The sequence below is a fragment of the Rhinolophus ferrumequinum genome, chromosome 8 (assembly GCF_004115265.2).
Source record: "Rhinolophus ferrumequinum isolate MPI-CBG mRhiFer1 chromosome 8, mRhiFer1_v1.p, whole genome shotgun sequence".
Classification (NCBI taxonomy): domain Eukaryota; kingdom Metazoa; phylum Chordata; class Mammalia; order Chiroptera; family Rhinolophidae; genus Rhinolophus; species Rhinolophus ferrumequinum.
In genome coordinates, this window is record NC_046291.1 from 73,983,558 (window position 1) to 74,009,197 (window position 25,640).

The 25,640-nt window shown below is 35.6% G+C and overlaps 1 long non-coding RNA gene across 1 annotated transcript; it reads right to left on the bottom strand.

Annotated features, from left to right (window-relative positions):
- Window positions 1–3,253: 3,253 nt before the first annotated feature.
- LOC117025659 (uncharacterized) lies at window positions 3,254–22,123 on the bottom strand. The gene is made up of 3 exons (XR_004423636.1): window positions 22,028–22,123; window positions 7,418–7,467; window positions 3,254–3,377 (listed from the first exon to the last, which is right to left on the bottom strand). It is a non-coding gene; the product is annotated as an uncharacterized LOC117025659 (long non-coding RNA).
- Between the last annotated feature and the right edge of the window lie 3,517 nt (window positions 22,124–25,640).

The window sequence follows — 25,640 nt, forward strand, 5'->3', positions numbered from 1 at the left end:
GTTATTGAATCCTAGCATACTCAATTCACATGCTTTTAGTAAATTAAAGTTATAAATTACCCTTTGTTTCCTCAGATCCACTCTAAATCACCAATAAGAAAAATACTCTTCCCCAAAGCTTATTTGTGACCAGGTTTGTTAAATGCCTCGCAGGGGAAAAAAAAAAAAAAAATTGAAAAATTATCTGTAGCTCATACTTTGGCATGAAATAAACAGTTTTGATTGTGTATAAGGACATGCAAGCATCTCTGAGTCATTACAGAACTATCTTTAAACAATACTGCGATAAATATTCCAGATTTTTAAAAAATCCTATTATTTATATGATTTTCTTTTGTCTTTTGTTCAGCTTTGATTCTGTTTACGTATCTTCTATTTCTACTAAATATTTCTTCTCTAATCAACAATACATGGGTTTTCGGATCCAATGAACTGAAATATAAATTATTAACTGATTATTTCATGATAAAAAAAAAAGTTCCAGAAGAGTCTCATGGTATTAAACCCCTGGCGGACAACAGAAGGGCTGTGATTGTGAACACAAGTATCCTCAAGCTTATACAACTTTGCAAAAGTTAGTCAGAACAATGATCTTTTATAATGAACAATACACCCTATTACATGCTGAATTTGTAAGAAATGCTTTTGCAATATTTTTGGTCATTCATGCTGCATAATTAGCTCATTTTCTATTTCTCAGCACAAAAAGTCAGTTTTATTTTGGACCTCTTGAGGTGAAGTCATGCTAAGAACCCAGCAATTGCTATAATATCATTTAGTAAATGTGTGACTGACGAGGGGGATTTTTCTCATTGCCAGAATGTGCAGATGAAGTTTACTGAACTAAAGGCCTAAGTAGTGGGAGTTAGCCCTCAATACGCACTTCCTCTACCAATTACCATATTAAACTTGATTCTTAGCCATTTGAATGGATTGTAGTTGGAAACCAAAATGGTTTATATGCACTGTGAATTTAAGTCAACTTCTTTTAATTTGGTGCTGTGAACTGTTTCTTTAATGGTTTAACTATCAATGGAAAATGAAGAATGGGACTGCATACCATTAGAATGAGCCCATAAACCATGTAATGTTCTCACTACACCAAATATTTCAAGGCTGGCATAGTTCACACGCAGAGACAACAACAAATCTCCTCTATGCAACCCTCCTAATCAGTAAGAACATCATTCTCTTGAATGGATGGGTCTAAAAGCACAGTTATCAGTTATTCTGATGATAACATCATGAAAAAAAAAATTAAAGGAAAAGTGCTCTGGGTAGCAACTGTTGGTTAGCATATTTTCAATGATAATCTCTCCTCTCTCACACTCAATGAAGCTGCATATAGACAGTCTCAAGTGACCATATATTTAACTACAACTCAAGGAATACCTTATTAATTTACTTGAAATGGTGATATATTTAGGAATCTAAAAACATCAATATGTTTCTGTCTTTCATGAGCTAGAATATCTAATTATAGTCTCTGTACTCAAGAGCTTGGGTCTGATTCCACAGTCTTTACTCAGGCAAACATCCCATTGACATTAGTGCTTAACACAATTAGGTTGTCATACTGTTCAGGAGGCTTTCCTTGGTGAAAACACACACCGTGCATATATTTGCAATAGTCCTTGTATCATCAGACAAAAACAACTTCATCAAGTGAAAAATTTGAATATTGCCCCAAGTTGTTCTTTCAGAGGATAATTAAGATATCCCTACTTTTCTTCTAGCAAGATTTCTCAACAGAAAAATTTGAAGTATCAAGAAACAAGAGAGCAAAGCATTCTCTGGCTGACAATCACACTATACGGGAATAAATGAATTGCCAAACTTAGAAAAGTCATCTTACTCAGATGTCTTATTAGCAAGCATTGGTGTGTTCTCTCCACAAGAGCCTTTGATGAGATATCAGAAAAATCTGGATTCAGTTCCATTCTCCATTACATATTCCTGAATCTTTGACATAAGTCATTTCATATCCATGTATCGTTTAAAAGGGTCTTAATAATTGCCTTAAATGCAACATTTTGTGAAAATTAAAAAGCAAAACAGTGGAAAATTTGTACAAACTGAGATCCATATATATCGTAATAATGTATGTTTGTATTATCATCATTGGTACCATGATCATTACCCCAGCTCTTGCCCATTTTATCATCATCTCACTGGGCTTTTCATCTCAACCTGCTGCCGTTAAATAATGTTGTCATCACAGCAGCCACCGATCTGATTGCCCAAACCCTAACCGAATCCCTCTCCGGTTACAGCATGTACAAAGTAATGTTACTTAGAGGTTTCAGTGTCTCCCACTAAACTCTCAAACTGCATTTCCTCCCTAAAGTACCTAAGTTTTATTACTCATTTATGGAACAAACTACCACACCTGAAAGAGTCTCTTCTCCAACATTCTTACTCAACTCCTTTAGAGGGGGATTTAAAACGTACATCCTTTGAGAAAACTTTCCCAATTAATAGAGATTTGTTATGCCATTTGCGTTATCCCGTGTCACCTAATCAAGTCTAAGCCCTGTGTATAAACACCGATAGCAGCTTATGAATCCAATATTAATGTTTGTTTCTTCCTACTCAATTTGTTATTTGATGTGTATTATAGTCATGCCTGCATTTTTGTTAAGTCTCAAAGACTAAATAAAGAACTAAGACTAACCACGCTTCAGGAGCATGTCATATTAAGTGGATCTGTGTATTTCCAGTACATGCTGGTTTTTCTTTTCATGATAATTACTTGATGACAAGACATATTTATTAGAAAATAATTAGATAACAACAATGTATTGACCATCTACTGGGGTTGATGTCTGCAAATAAAACATATTAAGTTCTTGGCATCAGAAACTGATAATTTAAAGCAATAAATTATATAGGTGAAAATCTTTATAAAACTGTGTGCCATAGACTTTTTTTTCCCAACAAAATAATTGAAAATAACATTACAAACTGGAGGCTTACATTTTAGCAATACAAAGTAAAATTCAGGCTATTCCAGGAAGAAGATGAATAAAAAAAATTTAGTTACATACAAGGCAAATATTTACTATATCATAATGGAATACAAATACCATACTTTTATACAGGAAAAAAAAAGTGTGGCTTTACACTCAGGAAACATATAATATTTATGGTGAGGCATGTGTTTGTCATATGGTCTTTATTGAGGATGGTGATCATTAGCATTAGTGTCTATGTGAAAGTAATGCCGTGCTGAGTACTTACTTTAGTGGCTTGCCGCAAAACAGAACTTCTTATACCTGCCAGTATTATTCTCAGGGCGTGCCCTTGTACCAGCTGTCTGTCTTCTGTACCTATTCCTACGCATCTGAGCATCACACCTGTCTCCTGGGATCATCTTGCTGTTAAGAAAAAGGGACATGTAATTATAGTCCTAAAAGGTAAGGCAAAAAAAGACTTTTGCTGTGTTGTTGTTTTGTTTTTCACATTTTTTCCCCCAAACAACTACTCATACTCAGGTCACCACTTTATGCCCAAACTGAGATAAAAACTTCGGTGCATGGTGTGTGTGTGTGTGTGTGTGTGTGTGCGCGCGCGCTCACTTGTATGTGTGTAATAAAGCTTTTTTGAAGATAAAAAGTGGGTCTTTCTCAGTTATAAATCAACAAGGCCAAACACAAAGATGTTGCATGTAGTAGGCACATAAAACATTTTTATTGAAAAAATGAAGTAATTTAATTGATCTTAAACTTTCTTTCTATTCTATATTATGCTGACTTTGTTCCACACTAACAGTGTGAGAAATCAATGGCTGATAGAACTTTTTATCAGCTCCATACTAGTGGGGCTAAAGGCTTCGTGGTTCCTCTGCATATAGGATATGATTCAAAGATGAAAAGTTCCAACAGAACATCTTCCTTTCACCTATTTTAATTCTTTTAAGGAAACTTACTAGTCAAAATCTCTTTAGAAAAGTTTTAGAGTGAAATAAATATCCACATGCTTTAAAAATAATATTTGTGGCTACATGTGTGATGGTTATGCAAAAACTCTAATTTAATTACACATCTTTTATCATCGGTCTCAGCATTATCTTTAACTAAGAAGGGCATATTTTTCAATAGTATCTCTTTGGTCAATTGGTTTCAATAGTAAGCATGCTAAAATAATCTTTATATGTTATGCCATCCAAAATCTTCCCAAAGTCTCCCTTGATCAAAATATAATGCTGCTTAAATATGTTCGGCAACATGTACTCTACCTATTTGCATTATGTCAAATGAACTGGATCATTCCAATATGGTGTCACATGTGCATAGAAGCCTGTAGCATTTTATAACAGGTGTTGAGGAAATGTACTTGACAGAGATATTGACAGTAAGGTCATCTGTAAGCATAAACACTGAAAATATCAAGAAAAGTATATAGTCATTAGTGGCTTGAGAGGAGAAAAAAACAATACATAGGTGGAATCAGCAGTGGCCTCCCCAAAACCCATTCCTTGTTAATCAATAGAGTGTCTAATTTTCATGAATTATTTTTACTCTGATTTTATGAACACACTAAATTCTACCGTCACTACCTTCTACATTTTTTCAGAACATATTTAAATATACCTGCTCAGTTTAAGAACAAAAAAATAAAAAATAAAAATACAAAACACAAACACACACAGATATATATATATATATATATATATATATATATATATATATATATATATACACATATATATATTCATAACATTTTTTTCACAATTCTCTCTCTCTCGTTCATTCTCAAATATAGAGAAAGAGAGACAGGTCTGAGACAGAGGGAGGTCATTACATAGCAAAAAGTAAATCTTACAAAGACAAAGGAAATACTGGAAGCAATGTAAAATGATTGTTTTCTTAATGTTGTCAGCATGCATTTACTTCCATTAGAACATTTAGAACATTCTGCTTGGTATTTGGTTATTGATATATATGTCTATCACTAGATAATACACATCTTCTAATTTACTTCTGAATTCTTAGTAAGACCTAAAATAATGCCATTGAATATAGTATATATTTGATAAATACATTTCCCAACTGAATCTTACATTGTAATTCTAAGTTTAGTCAATCTATCAAGGAAATGCTGATTGTGTAAAGGTTTATGCATGACTCAGTAAGGATGTGTTCAGAAGAAAGATCTTAATTATGATGTAATTTTGTGACAGTTAGCCTGGAGTATTAATATGACAATTTAATTGTATTAATGAAGAACTAATGGAAACAGAACTAGTAATAAATTCTACCATTTGTGTCCTAAAAGGGGTGCCTTTATATAATATTTTAAGTATATAGTCATAAAAGGCAATAAAAAGTATGGAACTGAAAATAAAATCTTAGATCTATTAAGTACAAATGAATTTTAAAATATAGTTGTAAAGTATAATACCACAATGTCATAAAATGCTTATATGTATAGCTCTATCTCTATCTATTTATCTATCTATCTATCTATCTATCTATCTATCTATCTATCTATCTATATATAAAGGTCTTTTCGGTTGTTTTAAATAAATTTCAGAAATGTTTTCCAGTTCTCAGTGAGGCAAGCATTCCAATTTTCTGCAATATTAGCAGGGGTAAAACTAATGATGGCTAATTTTTGCCTGTAGTATTTCCTTCAATCTGCTCGTGCACTTTCAGTTTCTCTGGTGGCAGCAGCATTTGTAAATTTTCTGGTCACTAAGCACTCAAGTACAACTGTAAGTGATCAGTTTGCAATTGGCCAATATGGAGAAAATATAGAAAAAAGAATGCTCACATATATTTATAAATAAATGTCCATACAATCGTGAAATCTCTATGTGCACCAAAATTTTTTTCTGTCTACTACATCACCTTGTTTTGAAAAACTAGATATTTACAAGAAAAATATGTTTCTTTACTTTAGGAGGATGCAACCATATATTTTGAAAGAACTTTATTATATTCTGTGTTTGACAAACATTTGACTCTCAATGATTACCCTTTTTCCCGTTTATGTTTATTTATTTTAAATTTAAAAAGTGCTACTTAAATTATAGTAAACTACAAAATGGTATCTTCTCATTATTTATTTTACGAGTCAAATATTTCAAATAATAACACAGAGATTAGAATAATCTTTTTAAAATCTGATATTTTTATGACACATTTGTCAAGGCATAGCATAGATGATACGAAAGTGCAAGATGCTCAACATGTAGAACTTCAATAATTTAAATATTTACACAGAGACTATTTAGTAAAACTAAAACTGTGCCATATTTTAAACTTAAGGAAAGCTGATATGAATCCATTTTAATTATCACACAGCCATACCAAATTAAATCATTGCCCAAAAACCTTCACAGTACCTTTTGGTGAGGCCACATAAGGAAAGGTTAAGCTGCACAAGACAGCCATGTCACAGAGCAACTTAAGGAACTTATTTTGTAAAAATAATGCCCTGATTCCTGGAGAATGGCTGTCATCATTCCATATACTGCAGACCCAGTGCAGAAGAAACTAGATTCCTCTGTAAAGCATGCAGACTCAAGAACCTCAAAATACCAGCTACTCTAAGATGGTCAGAAACCACGTGAATGAATGAGAGATGTTCAGTTTCTGGATAATTCACAGATCAGCTTTTATCCAAATTGCTTAGCACTTTTCAAAGATGACATTCCATGTATATGCGTAGACTGTGTGTATGTCACTTTCATTTGAATTGTGTTCAACTGAGAAATTGTGAGTGTGCATTATTTGTCTGAGAGGAACTCTAAACTCATAGGGCTTTGGTGAAACCGAGGTGCCAAATTAGCTTTAAAAATACCTCACATTATGGGTTAATTTCATGTTTTCATTGAAATCCAATCATGTTGGCAACCATTCAATAAGCTACAGAAATCATAGATGATGAATATGGGGATATTACAAATGAAGGAAACTTGCCAACCGAAGGAAAACACGATGGCTATTTTTAACTAAGCAGAGTGCAAATGTTAACTTTGGCTTCCTATTACTAAAAATTACACACCTGGATCCCCATATTCTCCCCATTTGTTTGAAGGGGTTCTATGTTGCATATTTGAGAGATATTATAAATGATAATCCTAATGTGACAGAGACAAAGCAGAGCATCAGAGAGCATAGAATGTCCTTGGTGTTATTTAGGAAGAGGGTTCCTTCTGTGCAGCAGTGGGACTCCTCTAGGAGCACAACTTAGCTACAGGTGATGCCTTTAGAAGAAAATACGTATGCCCCTTTCCTGAGTCAGGGGCTGTCCTGCCCCAAGGTCTGGTGGGTGGAGCATGGTGTAGTCTGGATTTCAACCCTCATTTTCTCCGTCTGTTTAATGATTATTTTTTCTGCTACACAAAAATTGCACAACTTTAAAAAGTGGTCTTGGAGACCAAAATAATGACATCTTCCCAACTGCTTACCAGTTTCTGTCTTCTAAGTAAAGACTCTTTGCAGTGCCCAGTTCTGAGCTCTGAAAGAAAATTGGAGAAGTTAAATTGATTAACATTAGAAAGAATATCAAGGTAAATCCAGAAAAAGAGGGAAAAAAAGGTATTTTGGTGGAAAGGAAGGTCCCAAAGGTACAAAAAGGGTGTGAGAGAAGGGGAAGGAGTAAAATGGTAAACAAAACAAAATAAAACAACAAAAAAAAACATTGAGTCTCATCAAGTAGCAAATGACATTGCTAAAATGGGATAATTTGCCAGGAACTATTTAGAGACGTGTGGTTGGATTGTAGGGGAAGAGCCAGGAAGAGTACAAGAACTCAGTGCTGACGCTGCCAGAGATGTAATTCACCCCTGGACCCAAAGGGAGCAGAACAGAAGAGGGGGAGTACAAAATACAGGACCCAGGCTGCTTTAAGAAGGGCAGAGCCTTATATATTTTGGATATTAGCCCCTTATCAGAGGTGTTGTTTGCAAAAATCTTCTCCCATTTGGTTGGTTGTCTCTTTATTTTTTCAATGGTTTCTTTTGCTGTGCAGAAGCTTTTTGATATAGTCCCATTCATTTATTTTAGCTTTTACTTCTCTTGACTTTGAGATCAAACTCATTAAATCCTCTGAACCCAAAGTCCATAAGTTTAGTACTTATGTTCTCTTCTATGCAGTTTATTGTTTCAGGTCTTATGTTTAGGTCTTTGATCCATTTTGAGTTAATTTTGGTATACGGTGACAGAGGTCTAGTTTCATTCTTTTGCACGTGGCTTTCCAATTCTCCCAGCACCATTTATTGAAGAGGCTGTCTTTTCTCCATTGTATGTTTTTGGCTACTTTGTCAAAAATTATGTGTCCATATTTATGTGGGTTTATTTCTGAGTTCTCAATTATATTCCATTGGTCTGTGTGTCTGTTTTTCTGCCAATATCATGCTGTTTTGATTATTGTTGCCCTGTAGTACAAGCTAAAGTCAGGGAGTGTGATACCTCCAGTATTGTTCTTTTTCCTTAGGCTTGCTTTGGCTATTTGGGGTCTTTTGTGGTTCGATACAAATCTGATGATTTTTTGTCCTATTTCATTAAAAAATGCCATGGAGATTTTGATGAGGATTGTATTAAATCTGTATATTGCTTTGGGTAATATGGCTATTTTAACTATGCTGATTCTTCCAATCCATGAGCACATTTCTTTTTGTTGATCCAGCAATCCCTCTCTTGGATATCTACCAAAAAACCCTGAAAACATTTATTCATAAAGATATATATGCTCAGATGTTCATTGCAGCTTTATTTTTGGTGGCCAAGCCATGGAAACAACCAAAGTGTCCTTCAATAGATGATTGGATAAACAAGTTATGGTATATATACACAATAAAATACTATTCTGCCATAAGAAAAGATGAAATAGTGCCATTTGTGATGTGGATGGATCTTGAAATAATAATGCTAAGAGAAATAAGTCAGACAGAAAAAGTCGAGAACCATATGATTTCACTGATATGTGGTATACAAAACTGAAAACAACAAAGGAACAAAACAAACAAATGAAGAAACAAAAACTCAGAGACAATAGATTAGTGGTGACCAGAGGGTAGGGGGAAGAGGTGGGAGATGAGAGTAAAAGGAATCAACTATATGGTGACAGAGGGAGAACTGACTCTGGCTGGTGAACATACAATGTGATATATAGATGATGTATGACAGAATTTTACACCTGAAACCTTTGTAACTCTACTAACACTTGTCACCCCAATAAACTTTAATTAAAAAAAAAAATAAGGTGGGCAGGACCTTCTGTTAATTGATACAGCCATGTAGTTTGTTTGAGATAACCTTACAGGGAGGTAGGTAAGAAATATTAACCTAACTTCACTCTCCTTCCTTCCAATCTCCAGAAATTGCTTCTCATTTGTCCCACCAAAAAAAAAAAAAGCCTGTGGAGGGGATCCACATCAGTTAGCCTTCCAGGCTAAGAGCAGGGTGGAGTAGCTTATTCCATCGGACTGAAGCTTGCTTGTTTATTTGTTTTAGTGTTGGGGGAATTGAAGGGAGTTGGGAGAATGGGGGCACTGCCATATGTGTAAGACATAGTAAGGAATTAAATGAAGACAATTTTTAGGATCTATCATTGTCAGTTGTGCGATTCTTCCCTTAGTTACCTGCTGCTTATCTAACAAATTATCCCCCAAACTCAGCAGCTTAAAACAGCAAATGTATAGTATCTTAGAGTTTCTATGGTCACGAATCTTGTCTTGGCTTACCGGGGTGCCTCTGCCCAGGGTCTCTCACAAGACTACATTAAAGTACAGGCCTGGGCTGCAATCATCTCCAGACTTGACTGGGGAAACATCTGCTGTCAAGCTCAATCACGTGGCTTTTGGCAGGCTTTTGAAGATCCATTTCTAAGGTGACTCACAGGGCTGTTCATGGGTCTCAGACTTTTGCTGCCAATTGGCTGGAGATATCCATTTTTGCTGTCTGGCCCTTTATGTAGAGCTACTCATAACAGCAGCTGCTGTCCCCCAAATCGAGGCGAAAAAAGACAGAAACAAGAAACAGAGAAGTCAGGTCTTTTTAAAGCTAATCCATAAGTGACATACCATCAGTAATTTTTTTTAATTGAAAATGTTTTATTGAGATAATTGTAGAATCACATCTAAGAAATTAAACAGAGAGATCCCACGTACCCTTTCTCCAGTTTCCCCCAATGGTGATAGCTTGTAAAATTTCCCATCCAAGATGTTCACATTGATGTAATCCATCAATCTTATACAGAGTGTTCAGTTTCACTTGTACTTGATTGTGAGTTTAACTCCTTACAATTTTATCACATGTGTACATTTGCATATCTACTACCATTGTCAAGATACTGAAGTTATCAACACAATTATCTTTCATATTGTCCTTTTATAATCATACCCATTTCTTTCTCCCCTTCCTACTCTGCCCCTAACCCTTGACACTCCCCAATATGTTCTCTATTTCTGTAATTTTGTCATTTTAAAATTATTCTATAAATGGAACCATACAGTATGCAGCCTTTTAAGGACCGACTTTTTTCACTCAGCAAAATTCTCTGGAGACTCATCCAACTTGTGTGTAGCGATGTCTTCTTCTTGTGTATGATGACTTGTATTCCATGGTAGGCATGTGACACTGTTTGTCTAATCATCCACCTGCTGAAGGACATTTGGGCTGATGACACTTTTTCACTATCGTTAAAGCTGCACATTTGTGTGGAGGTTTTTGTCTGATCATAAATTCTTACATCTCTGGGATAAGTGCCCACTGGTGCAATTGCTGGCTAATTGCATGGTTCGTCTTATAAGAAACATCCCCACATTTTTGCAATATTCTTTTTGTTAGAAGTGAGTCACTAGGTCTCCCCACACCCAAAGGGAGTTTATTACAAAAGGGTGTGACTAGCAGGAGGCAGGGATGAGTGGGGTCACTTGGGAGGCTGCCTAACACCTCCCCTTGTTACCCCTTCAAGGAGACTCCTCTTCTAGCTTACACTAACCCTTTCTGTACGCTTTCATAATTGGAATCACACCATTGTTGTGCAGCTCCCATCTGCTCCAGGCAGCATCCTGTCACACCCTGGGTATTCCTAGAGAGGACTTGAAACAGCAATTCCACACTTGCCTCCCACAACTAATTCTCTGATGATTTGGAGAACTTCAGGTCATAAGCACAGAATGGCAGTGTCCACTTACTTGTGCCTGATTCTGAACAAGGAATACTAGTGAAAATTGAGGCAAATTGTTGTCATCCATAATGTGTACAACATAAATATTAATCTAAACATCAGAATAAAAAATTTCCACAAAAATGTTATATGATTGAGCCCAACATCTTAATGACATTCTTAACTTTTTTTTTTAAATGACATGTCAAGAATAAATTAAGAAACAAATCTTAAACTTAAATGTGAACATTCTATTCTAAATGAGGTTGTGCCTGGAAATAGTTATTTTTGTCTATTCATTTCTTTGATTGCTTCAGCTGGAAAGGGATTAACCTCACTAGTGGTAAGTTCTCTTCAACCATCTTCATTCCTCACTCTAACCCTCACGGTGGGGTCCATGGCTAAATGTTCCATAGAACGTATTCTACAGCACACCTAATCCATTGCTCTAACCTTGACTTTGAACATCTTAGACTTTTACCACACTCTGCTTTTGACTTCTGTTCCTATGCTAATTATCCTCAAAGATAACATATTTGGATCATGGCATCGGACACCAAAGTAATAGGAAACCGTGGAGTGAACATGACTGGAAATAGGACAGGGAAGGTAAGCATGGCAAGTCCTGGACAATAAGAAAAAAAAAATCAGACAGGTACAAGTCCATTTATAATCCAGCCATCCTAAGTTTTATTTTCTTTAGTCCACCATTCTTTTATGGTTCTGGGTCTTCATATATGGGTTCCCTTTTGCTCATATGCCTTTCTGCTCATGTTCACTTGACTAACTCCTATTTCCAGTCTCTTCTCAAACATCCTTTCTCTAGAAGCCATCCCTGGACCAACTCGACCAAGCTTGATATCTGGACCTGCATTTCCATACCCTTTGCCAGGTTCTTGGCAATATCCATCACAATTCTGAACACAAGTTTAAAGCCAACCTTCCTCACTAGCTTATAAGCCCCGGAAATAGGGAAAAATCATTTGTTTTGTTTTGTTTTCACTACTGTATCCCTGCATTTAATACAGTTCTGGAGCCAATTAAGTATTCAGTAAATAAATTTTGTGTGGTTAATTGTGTCTGAGTGATTCAATGATAAAAGCCAGTGAATTTCTCATGAAATAGGCAAAATTCTAAGGAGGGACCTTGGCAGGATCAGTAGATCCAAGAATGAGTAGCAGGAATCTAGTCACAGAGACTAAGATTCAAAAACGTGTGTCTGAACACCAAGAGAATTTCAACTAGGAGAGAAAGATTCTTGTCACAGAGGAAATATGGCACAGGGTTCTCTTGTGTGACAAGTGCTGAGTTCCTAAAAAGTACAATGTAAGACATGAGCTTAATTTCAAGGATGTCATAAACCTAGTTATGGGAGTTACATATTCCAAACAAAAAAAAGATGTGATACTGAGACTCTCTATTTTTCCACCGATGAGCCAGATTTGTTCCAGAGACCAAGCCAGTTTTGCCACTGAAGTTGGGAGCTTAGTAAACCAAACTTGGGAATTGAAAAATTGTGTGTGCATAGGTGTCTAAACTCACCAGGATATTTTCTATTAATCAGTAATTCATCAAGTCCCTTTTCCTGCACAAAGGAATAATGAAGAAATAACCTCTTAGGGAAATCTCAAAACTTACCCTTCCTTGGCATTGAACTTCTACAGTTCACTTTTCACTGTATGTTCAAAATTTTTCAACTATGTTTGCATCACACATAACCTTTAATTAATTATTTTTTTTTTTAATTTCAGAGTATCAAAGTCCATCAAATTTACTGATTTTTAGCTTGTTAACCTCTCAAGTAAGTGTGTAGAAGCACCCTGTATAAAACAGTGGTGTTATGTGAATTATGCTATTGTGTGCAGAGAAGGACAGCTTGCTGGTGATGTCAAAGATAATATGAAACATACTGTTTCCCTATCTTTGGGAGAAGGGTTCCCCCTTCATAACTGGCATGAGGCATCTAAGCACTGCATGGAGGCCTCATTGAAATTCCCCAACTAATCTATTTTAACTTCAAAGTTTCCTTGTTGTTAGAATGAACTACAACATTATCTTGATAACTTTAACTTTAATTTCCTTTTCCAAAACATCTTAAGTTAAAAGAACAAAAAGGGGAAGTAATTTCCCATGGACATGGGTAGCCAATACATACTAGATAGGAGCTCAATAAAACCATTATAGTTTTTGTAATAAGATTAAATCAGCTCTTGATTGAAGTACACAAGGCACTTTTTGCCAAATTATATTAGGCCCTTGGCAATTGCCACCATTTTAAGGGAAGGGTTATTACTGAAGACTGTTTTCCCATATTACAAATGCTACACTGTGATTCCTAAGTGCTTCCACATATCTCAGTGGATATCTTCGAGAAATGAATCACTTTTCTAGTGGTAGGACAGTTGGTGGTCAATTTTCCTGTAAGTTTTATACAGGGTTGTTCATTTTTTAAAGTAACCCTGTGCTAGTTCCAATAATTTCCTAAATCTCAGGCAGGCCTTGCTCCCTCTTTTTGGCAAGCATTCTAAGTTCCATAGAATCCCAACTTTTTTCCAAACCAAGAAAAATATATTTGTTCGTATTTATTAAATAACAATATAAATTTCCTTATATATGGAGCATGTACGTTTCTATTAGTGTCTACTCTTATTTCTATAAGTGGGATCGATGTCTTTTAAAATTATTAACCATTACATTCACATTATCTGGCATATGATAAGCAAAAAATAAAATGTAGGTTTATTAAAATTCTACATATTAATAGCATTATGACTTTAGGTACTATGGTATTTTTAAAAAACTCACTTTTATTTCTGGGGGAAAATAATATTGTGATTATTTGTCTTGAATAGTTACTTTGCAAGCAACAATACTTCATTACCTGTTAGTTACAATTTGCATATGCAATCAAACTTGTCACTAACAAAAATGTCATTTAATTCTCAAAGAAAACATTTTTAAAATACGGCTATCATGAAAATGTTGTTTTGGACAAATGTAAACTTGGCTTATATACCAAAATCTCGACATAAAGAATTGAACTGAAAAGATATGCTGATATGAACAGCTTTTAAAACAATACTATATTTTTAATGTTTTAATTATTTGCACCAGAGTTCTTTGTTAGAAATTTAGAGCCCCAATTTGGGAAGATAATCTCCTTTTGTGAGAGACACAACTAAGCACAGCGATGGAGCTAAGGATCAGCTTTAATTTTTGGCTTAATTTGAGAGTCCAGAGCTTTCTGATAGATCTTGCACTTCTCTGTTTCCTGGTATTTGGCTTCCTCTGTGTCAAAGATTACATCTTCTTGGTAGCATGGTTTATGGAGCTTCTTCTTGATGTAGGCATGAATGAGATATTTGGGAATTTTCATGTCAATTTTGGTAGAGGTGACAATGACAGATTTATTTTGTGTTCAATAAAGAGAAACTAAACTGAGGAGCAGAGGTCCAATCACAAGCAGCAAGCTTCTTCAGCCGCTAAAAGGAAATCACATTTGTTTCTGTGGTGACTAGTGAAGATGAACAGAATGATCCTAGAAGTGACACTATCAGTTTTGTCACATGGTAACAAAGGGTTTTTTGCAGTGGCTCAACAGCTTTTGAGATACATCTTCAGTAGGATAATAACTAGGCATATTTCCAAATTTAGACACTTGGGTACCACCATTCTTGTCACCGGTAACTGGCTTGTGACAGTAGCAAAACCATCTCCTTTTTCTTTTTAATCCTGGATTTAACTGCTGAATACTTCCTCTTGCGTATGGCTTTCTGTGGATTGAAATACCAGCCAATTCCTTTAACATAGGATTTCAGCTGTAGTAGGCATTCCTTTCTCGAGCACTTGGGCCCTGTGGTTATTCTTAACCTTGCCACTGGCATCAGCCTCTCTTTGTTTCAGGTTTCTCTTCCTTAGTTCTGTTTTTTCAGCTTTTTTTACCACCATCTTGTAAGACAGGAACGTGCAATACAATTTTTGACAATCTTTTCTCTCTCTCTCTCTCTTTTTTTTTTTACAATTCTTAATATTTAGAATTCTAAATAGGATAATTTTAATAAATGGTTTCCATTTAGTTTTCTCTTTCTTAGTAAAAATGTAAGTTAAGCATATTTTATTTATTTAAGTATTGATACTTAGATCTATTCACTTCATTTTATGTTCTTCTACCCAATCACTCTCACATTTCCCCATAAGGCTATACCTATCCATGTGACAAAATCCAATTTAAGAAACTAACAAAAAAAAAGGGGGGGGTTGCAAATTAGAAGCAGATAGTTTTCACCACTTTTATTTAATGCTAATGTATTTCTTACAATTCAGATCATTAAAATTCTTTGCGATATTTTTTGGAACCAACATTGTGAGCATACTGCTAGTATTGCAAGCAAACATTCAATGTGAGTTTCTATTTTAATATAAATCTCGATATGTTCTTTATAATGTACATGCTACATAAAAATAAATGGGCTTTGCTAGGGTTCCTTTTTTCTCTCTATTTATAAGAAACAGGATTACCAATGAATGATGGAGTTGAATACACTGCTATTTATTTCACATGGGAGTATGCAGAAAACATAGAAAGGGCATCAGAAATAACTAGTGTTTACAGTATTTGGAAAGTTTGTGATGAAATTACAGATTGCTAAATCAGTCAGTTGACAAAGTTGTTATAACAGAGCATTTTATTTTTTAAATACACCCCTCCAAAAAAAATGAATATATGAAATAGTCATGAGATTGATATTTTTGCCTGTTATTTAATATACCTGAATGTGAGTCGTTTTTTTCTTTACATTTGTTATATTTAAAGTTCTATACTATCGTGTTTCCCCAAAAATAAGATCTAGTCGGACCACCAGATCTAATGTGTCTTTTGGAGGAAAAATTAATATAAGACTCAGTCTTATTTTACTATAATATAAGACTGGGTCATATAATATAATACAATACAATATAATATAATATAATACCGGGTCTTATGTTAATTTTTGCTCCAAAAGATGCATTAGAGCTGATGGTCCGGCTAGGTCTTATTTTTGGGGAAATAGGGTACCATGTATCCAGAAAGTTTTAAGAACAGAACTACATAATAAGTATTTTAGTTAAGTAGGAAATTTTATTCAGGTACTTTATTTATCATTACGAGCAAATTGGGAAGACATTTATTATTCATTGTTGTATGTATACTACCTCTTCATACACATTTGTTGATTAAATAATTGGTTTTTAAAGAATTAAACTTAATACTAGAGATACACAACACTAAGAATACAAAGGTTGGCAATTATCTGATGATTTAAAAGATTCTACCAAATTTCAGCTTTAGGCAATTATATATAATTTAAATAGATTTATTAATGCCATGGAAACACACTTCAAAAAAAAAATCCGTTATCAACTTGTTTATACAGTTATTTGCCCCTATTTGAAGATCTAGAATTCAAAAATGATTCCAGTTTTAATTTTGTTTTAAAGTCACGAGGGAAAGAACAGTCATTTTTATTTTAAATTCCAAGTTCTGTGAACTTTACATCTAACACAAGGTAAAAATATCCTCCAAGAAGCCATCTGGGTCATTTACTAATAAGACTTTTAAAGCATAGAAGAATATCACCCATAGAGCCTGAAAAAAGCCAACATGGCACAGTGGAAAGAGCTGGGGCCTTTGAGCATGGGTGTAAATCTTTGCCCTGACACTTAACAAATATGTGAATTTGGGCAGGTTAGCCAATCACAGGGCTGAAAAGTCAGCCTCCTTCGTGGTCCATTTTGTTCCAGATGGGCTACATAAAGATAGAATGTGTGCAAAGCATGTTTCCATTTGGTGCTAATCCATTGTTTTCAAGCTCAAGCCTTATTCATGTTTCCACAAGCCATATTTCATCTCAAGGGATGGGTGGATACTACAGAAAACATGAAATGGAATTCACCAATTGTAAAAGGATATCAATGTAGAAAAACAACAATCAAGAAAGGGGAGTAGATAATACTTCGACTACTTCATGAAGAGAAAACAGCCCAGAAATATGGGCTAGTGGTGCTAGATTTATAGTTTCACTGGGCCAAGTGAATTACACCCTCCTGAGATAGATTTCTCTCTAGGAAACATTTTCTGTGACACATTGTGCTCCTCCTTAAATTTATTTTGTTAAAAAAGCTCACATCTAACACACCTAGTTTAATGTTTGAGCTCTATGGTGAACGTTTTAAACAGGAAAAGCCAAAGTCCTTAGACAGTTTCATCATTAAAAAGGGATGATTACAATAACGGCTTCAGGAAAATTATAATAATGGTAGCAGTAGCCTTATCTGTTCTACGCCACACAAATACCAATAATGTTATCAAAGCATCTCCTAAAGATAGTTCTAATCCATGCTAGCTTACATGGCAAATATTTCTTTGACTGAAATTACAGTTTTGTGTATAGAAGCAGAACTAAGGAAAAACAAAACAAAACTATTATATGAAGGTATATAGACCTGACATCTGAGAAAGATTGGCTGACTATGGCATAAATTTGACTTGAGATTATTGCTATGTGTATTTATTTTTTCCAAATGTTTCAAAGAAGGTAAACAGGTTTTATCAGTAAAATGCAGCAGAGACCACAAGTTTATATTAAGTTCTTCATTTCATTAGTTGGGAAGTTGAAGTAGTCAAATATGACTTACCAAAACCTTTCTAGGATTTGTTCATCCTTCTATATGTGAGTTTAGCCCAGAATTTAATGTCTAATCACAATTAAATTGGCATAGTGTTTCTATCTTGAAAATAAAGTATCAAGTTGAAACCAATAAAATTACACATTGGGTTTGTAGCTGGATTCTGCCCATGATGAATTTATAAGACAGAATTATATTTTTAAGTCATTAAATAACATGGATTATTAATCAGGACATCATTATATTGAACTCAAAGCATTGTAATAGTTGGCAAAAAATGTTTTCTGAAATCTTAGGGTTATTATTTTTGAGGTCGTTTGATCCTTTTTTGAAAACTACAATTTATCACCAGCATATTTAACAACCAAGTGAATTGTCACATTTCTATTTGATAAAGTCATTTTACTTGTGAAGAGTTACTATTTTCCATTCATCACAGTTTGCTTATAAGGGTCATTTCAATATGATTTAATTGTACTTAAGTGTTTCTCCCTACGCCCACCTCCTCCCAGTTTGTTAGTTGCTTTAATGTGATTTCAGAATTGTAAATGGCTCAGCATATGGGTAAGTGCATTTTTGGGGTTTTTCCATCTAGATCAGTGAAGTAAACAGGGTGAAGAGGCGAGTCTCCGTATTTCTTCCTAACAGGTTTCCATTAAAGGGAATACTGAGTTAATGCAAATTTTTTCCTGAAAATATAGTTTACAGAATATGGATTTCATCAATACTATTAACTTATTTGTGTTTGAACTAATATTTTCTTAAGCTCCACATAGCTTTATCAGCACGATGCTTTTACTACTATTCTTTATACTGCTATGAAGAGCCGGGAATGCTGGCTAAAATTCTTCATTGCCATTTTTTTGGTGAAAAACTGAAATGTTAACAAGGGCAGGTAATTTACGGGGTGAAAATGGCTCATTGTAAAAACATAAATAATGGGAACTGAGAGAGGAAGTCCCATCCAGAGTGATCAGCTGTCACTCACTCTTAATCCATATCAGTCACCTATCAGGTGAACAAAATATGTCTCTGGGCCAACTTCAGCCTGCAGGCTATCAGTCTGCAACGCTTGTTTTAGAGACCGATTTGTCAAGGGTTGGTTAAGTAGCATAAACCAAACCAGGCTAGTGTTTGTGGCGAGGCTGAGGCATAGGCAGATAAACTATTTCATTGAGGGCTGACTTCATGGATGTATGATCTTAGTAGTTATAAGAGGCCTCACACTTATAGGATTCCACCCTTGGTTTAATGGTCTGCTGTTGTGATCTTGAAATTCTTAATTATTTGGGGCAAAGTTCACCACAGACTCATTTGACTGTGGTATAGTAAATAACATAATTATTCCTGATTCCATTCAAGGTAACACTAAAGCATTTTTCTCCTGAATGAATTAATATACCTTTCTGCCAATTTAATTGACTACTGGGAAGGATTAGAAATGGAGGGATCAGGATGTTGTCATTTGCTCATCTTGGTTTCTTTTGTGGATTCGAATGAACCCATTTCCTTTCTCTCCAGTTGCTCTCTGTGTTCCCTATTTTCCAAGAGAAAGCCAGTAGCCTGATTTATCAAAAAGAGACAAAGGTAGAAAGTCAGTAGTTCTAGCATCAAAATTACCTGCTTCATTTGCTGAATGTTTCAAGGGTTCCCAAAGGTAGACCAGAGACTGCCTTTCTTTCTTTCAATTAAACATTACAATGAAAAACATTTCGACAAAATCATTCAATAATCCATGATATTGACAAACATGGCTGTCCCCCCTCTTTGTTGTTTTTTATTTGTATGAAAAATAAATTATCATTTAAATGTGCCACTAGAATTGGCCATAAGGAACGATGTACACGCAATATCTGGTTTTAGAGTCATCTCTCTGCAATGTTGTAATAAAGTACAGCACAGACTTCTCTGGTGCTCACTAAAAAAAAACATCTAACCTTTTTGTGGATCCCTAGACACCTGTAATCCACCAATTTCCAGCTCACAGAAAAAAGTATGAGCATTTAACTTTGACTCTTGGGAGTAGAACTCTTAGCTGGATTAATTTATTTTTCTTGCCCATCAGTGTTCTAGATTTATATCCACTTTCTTGTTATATTTGATACCAGCCGGCATTCCTTTGCTGTTGTGCAGGTATGACTAAGTACTGTCTCATGCCATTGAATTAGGGCATCATTTGTCTTGGGTTCTACAGGCTGGCTGCATACATGACAGCACACAGTGACAGTAATTTGCACTGATCTGCCCCCACTGCTAGTCTTGCTGCTACAAATAGCAATTGATTATTATTCTGTAGTGTTATTGACTATCACTATGAACACAAGCTTCATTTCATTTTTAAAGTAACATGCTACAGATTAGTATAAGAGCGAAACTGGGAAATATTCATTTCTAAGAATTATTTGCAGTCACAAACGTAACTTTAAATTCTGGTCATAAAACATTTATTTTACTTTAAATCATACTAAACAAAAACTTTATTATGGTTTTTATCTTAGTGTAATGTAAATAAATAATTTCTACAAGCTATAAGAAAATCAGTATAAAACTGAAATATTTTTTTTCTAGTCCCAATTTCGGGAGAGATATGCACAGAAAATGATTAGCTACCTTTTCTTCTCCACCTTCACCCATCTGTAAAGGATTTGTCTGTTCAAAAAAAGTTGGAATCTTATATCATAGATACATATTTCTTGACCTATCTGGTATTGTAAGTCTTAGTTTTTCCAGCATCCTATAGTATCTCCCCATTTTACTTTTCTCCCCCACAAAGTGACCAGAAAGAGTTTTCCCATTTAGAACTACAATTATGAAGATTTGTGGAGTTAATATTTATTAATATTATATCAGTGGCAGGTATATTTTAATTTATACATGTCTTTCTTCCTAAACTGCAAATGCAACGTTCTAAATCGTTTAAAGCACGACAGTACTAGGTAGAAAAACTAACTTATTTTATTGTGCTATGTCATCATGAGTCTTATATGCTTGACTACTTCAGCAAATACACTATTTGTGTCTCAAACTAAAAATTTGAATTATATGTAATACTGACTTTAGAAAACAAAACTACACCACACCTCAAAGACCTGTTCTCTGAAGGACACCTTGGGGTCATTGAACTCTCCAGTGTCATTCCTATATGGCACAACCAATAGGTGGGCTTTTATAATTTGGGACAATAAGAGTCTTAGAGGTACCATCTTGCCATTTAATTTGGATACATTTTTCTTTAAACATCTTATGTTAAAAAATAAATAAAAATCTTCCATGCAATCAGAAGTAACTGGAAAATAATTTAAATCTAGTATCATTTGGAAAGGCAATGTATTCCCTGGTCTGAAGCATATTGCTGAAAGGATGGCTCAGCTATATGTCGTTAGAAAGTGATTTCACCCTCTCTCCCTTCCCTTTTGAGACCACCTAAGATCTAAAAATCCACCAAAGGCCATTTTTAAAGCATATTTGTGCTAAAATTGCTGTTATCTATAGATAATGTACATTTTCTCTGGTCTAACAAAGGAGGAAATGCATGCAGAGGGATTACAGAACAGCAACAGGGATTGTTAGTCCTATGCTTTGTTTTAGATTTTAATATTCATCCATTTAAACAATACTCAAAACCTATTGAGAAGTAGGTAGGTGGAAGCCATAAATGAGTAGTAAGACAATAGCCATGTACTTCGGGTAGACTAAGGCTGCCAGGTATTAGTAAAGGGAATTTCCACCAATGTTTTAAAAATTGGAACTATCAATGGTCTACAGAATGTGGGCAGGTTTTCCAAGAGCCACTGAGACAATATAAAGTCCAGAATACTTATCTTTCAAAGGGTAAATGACAGGTATTATTCATTTCACAGCTATGATATAATTCAAATTAATGCTAAACAGCTATGTATTTATCACTTAGCATTATTTTTTCATCTCTCTCTGACTCCCTGTATTGTTGTAATTCCATCAAATAGTCATTTGCTTTTTCTATGGTAATAATCCCTTCACATTTCTTCCTTTTATCGGTATTCTTGTGTGCTATTTGTTGTTCTGTTAAATCCCTATTATAGAAAGGCCTATGAGTTCCAAGAGCTTGATGAATAATTGGAAATGTTTTATCCCTGAGCTTCAAAAAAGTGCTAGAAATAATTATAAGCAAACATCTTCTGTAGTGTCCCATATCAATCCAATCCCTGCTTTATGCTATTTGTACTTTAGATAGAGAAGGAAACAGCAAGATCTTGGTTACCAGCTCTTGCAGCATAAAGGGGACAGATGTTTCAGTTTCCATTGCTTTTTATTCTGTCTTCTCTGTTCTTTCTGGCAGCTTGGGCTCTTCACTACAATACGTTCCACAGTTAGTCAAGCCTGTAATTTCACAAGGTACAGTTAATTATTGATCAATCAAAATGAACTTCATAATCCTTTTGGCAACTCATGCTGTACTTGAACTTCTCCCTTGCCCATAAAATAGCTTAATGGTCTGCAGTATAATGAACATGAAGGATATGAACTAACGCTCAAAGAAGCAGGCAAATCCCACCTTTCTTTCTCATGCCAATTCAGGATTATTCTTCACAATGGACTACGTATTCCTTATTTTTCTTCAGCGAATCAGTCTTTTCCCGTCCCCATTCTGAACCCAGATGCAGAGCTTTCACATCTTCTCCGAGCAGTTGATTCAATTTAAGATATTTGTTTAATATTTGCATACATATTTTCTATCCTTTAATTTCTCCTACATAAATCAATTTAGTCAGATAATAAAGTGGTTCTCCTGAGCCACGGAGTTGTGTTTTCAGTACAATTATGTACTGGTTTTTCTGGACAGGCAATTTACCTAGATAAAAAATGAAGAGCATCATGCATCAAAGAATAATGACTCCCCTCTTCCTCATAGTGAAAATACAAACTAAAGGGGTAAAAAAATATCCCCAAACCGTGGTAGCTTACAAATGATGTATATGCAGAAGGATGTTGCAGCTGGTTACGAGCCACCAATAATTCAACACTTATTGAGAGCCTACTATGTGCCAAGGTTCTTGCTCTGAGAGACAGAGAGAGAGAGAGAGAGAGAGAGAGAGAGAGAGAGAGAGAGAGAGAGAGAGAGAGAGAGAGAGAGAGATGGAGATTAGAGTATGAGAGTCTGGAAAGTAAGCATTGTAATATGGCACAATGACAAAGTTTTCAATGGAAGGATTTCAGCTATGGGGAATAAAGAGCTGAGCTGAAAAGTATATATGGGAAACCAAGTTCATTCAGTCTGCTATCAGAATGGTATCTTCCTCCAAGAAACATATTCACTCTACAACCCAGGCAACCTTCAATCCATTTGTGCACCACATACTTAATGCCCATTCTCCCCCCACCTTCCCCCGCCCCCACACACACACCATGTTTGCAGTACTAGCTTGCTTCCACAGAAAGCTGAATGTGTTGTGTCATGGTTTCTAAATGCAGGATTTATATGATGTTAGCCTCTGTCAGTCAATGAAGATGACTGCCATACCCACAGCTACATAGGTTCCTTTAGTTTCCAACTTTGTTTCCATCTGAAAAGCTCAGTTCTAGGGCTGTTTCTTGCTTCCCATGAGATTTTGGTGTGCAATTTTGCTTTAATATAAATACTAATAAGCAAACAGAAACTCAAAAGTTTTAAGATAACCTGAGTGACTTTCTAATCCTTATGCTAGTCAAAAGAGGCTAGGCAATATATGCACAAAGGTAAGAATGCTTCTAGGTGACAGTATGAAGAGACATAAAGACTGTTTCAAAAAGAAAGACCATGTGTGTTTCAAGGAATTACGGAAGGTTTACAGAGTCATCAAATGCAGATAGATGGCAAAGAGCAGACAGTGAGCAAGAAGGAAGGAACTCAGGAGCAAAGGTTCAGTGACAGGAAATATAAAGATGGATATTTCCTGTTCTTTTGCTTTGCCTGTATGTATACCAGTCAATACCAACCCATTCCTAAGATTTGTGATGCATTTGATAAGTACACAAATTGGGGTGACTTTGAGACCAAGTATGTCCAAACAGAAACTTATCCCCCCAAAAAATACTCCCCAGTTATTTTCTGTAAGATGCCATCCCCTCTCCAATAATGATTAGGTCCCTCATGTCCTTTGGCCAAAGGGTCCTTCTGCTTCTGCTGCCCATGGGCCAATGAGGATGCCTCTATATCTGGGACCCCCCACTCCAACCCAGGGGGATGCACAGTGCTTCCTTTACCACACACCCTAAGTACAGAGAAGATTCTCCCTTGGATTTTTCATAGAAGAGCAGAATTAATCTGCCACTCATCCCAACTTTTCTCCAGCATTGAAGAGACAGGAGAGATCAGCACTGAGTCTCCCTGCTGCCTCTAGTGGCCACTCTCAGAACTGCAGGTTGCATCCATCCCCAGCGGTACTCACGGGGGGCGGGGGGGGGGGGGGGGGGGTTGGCTAACCTGCTTGGATCCCAGTCTTTGTAGAGGTGACAAAATTCAGTTTAGCCCCATGACCAGGATAGTTCTTTCTAGTGTGTTTAAATCTTGGCCTCTAGGCCGGCCTCCAGAGACCTGAGAGAGAAGACACATTACCTCTCTCAGTCTAGGGCACAACATCAGTTTTACTCCCTCCCAGGGGCTCTGACAGGCTCCAGAGGAGGCTCTTCATTGACCCATAGGGTATTTAGTCCCAAAGGGAAAATTAGGTTACACTGTAAGTGTCCAACCAGAAGCAGATTCACTGAAGCTAAGGAAACCTAAAATTTTAAGTTCTCTTCCAAGATTCTGTACCTAATTTTGTGTTCAGAGCCTTTTATTTATTTATTTATTTTTCCTAAAAGAGGGCTCTCCAAATTGTATGAGTTTCAGGAAACACAACTCCTGAAACTTACTCTTATTCCAACATCAGGACAGTTGAGCATTTTTTCATTTTAAATTACACTATCCATGAGACCTCCCAGCCCGGGCTTGAATAAGCTCCCAGCTCCAAACCCATCCCTTGTCTATGTCCCACCTCCATCCTAGATTGACGCCCTTTTCTCATACCCTTTCTCATGTAGTTAGTCTGTCTTCAGGTTCTCAAAACCTGCAGGATCTGTTCAATAAGAATATTCACACACACACACACACACACACACACACACACACACAAACCTATACATCTTCATGATCTCTTTGATTTACAGAAAACAGACTGCTCATATGCACGGGGAACATATTCTCCAGAAATGAATATAACTCACAGAGAAATAATTCTACATAGCCTTCATTGTTATCATGCAGGTATTTGTGAAGATGAGATTACTTTGCATTTACCTAAAGAAACACCCATTCAGACAGATTTCTTACAAATAAATCAATACATACATACCTGCCTACATACATAAATACAAGGCAACAACAGCTGGTAACATTTAACTTTTAGGTAGCAAAATCTGCCATCACATCTCAAAACTCTTGAGTTTCAGGCAAACTCCTTCTCCCATTTTAGAAGGAAGAAAAGTTGTGAAAGATGTAGCTAAAGAGGGTAGTAAGCATCTTAAATTTATTCCTTGTTTTTGGAAAGTTGGTGAGCAGGGAAGTGACCCGGTCAGAAAAAAAACAAAAGTTTTAGGAAAATTAACCACACACGTACCTCATGTCAAGAGGGCAGATCAAGAATGTATGTCCCATTCTTTTAGGCCAGATCTATCTTGTCCCTATAAGAACAAGCTTCTGTGACTTAGAGTCACTGAATTTTTTTACATATTATAGCAGCCGCATCTCTACTGACAACTTCAAACAGGCCACAGGAGTGTGAGCACTCTGAATCTATGCTCAGATTCAGAAAACGAAAGCTTAAGTTGGGGTCCTTCTTCTCAAGAATTGCAGT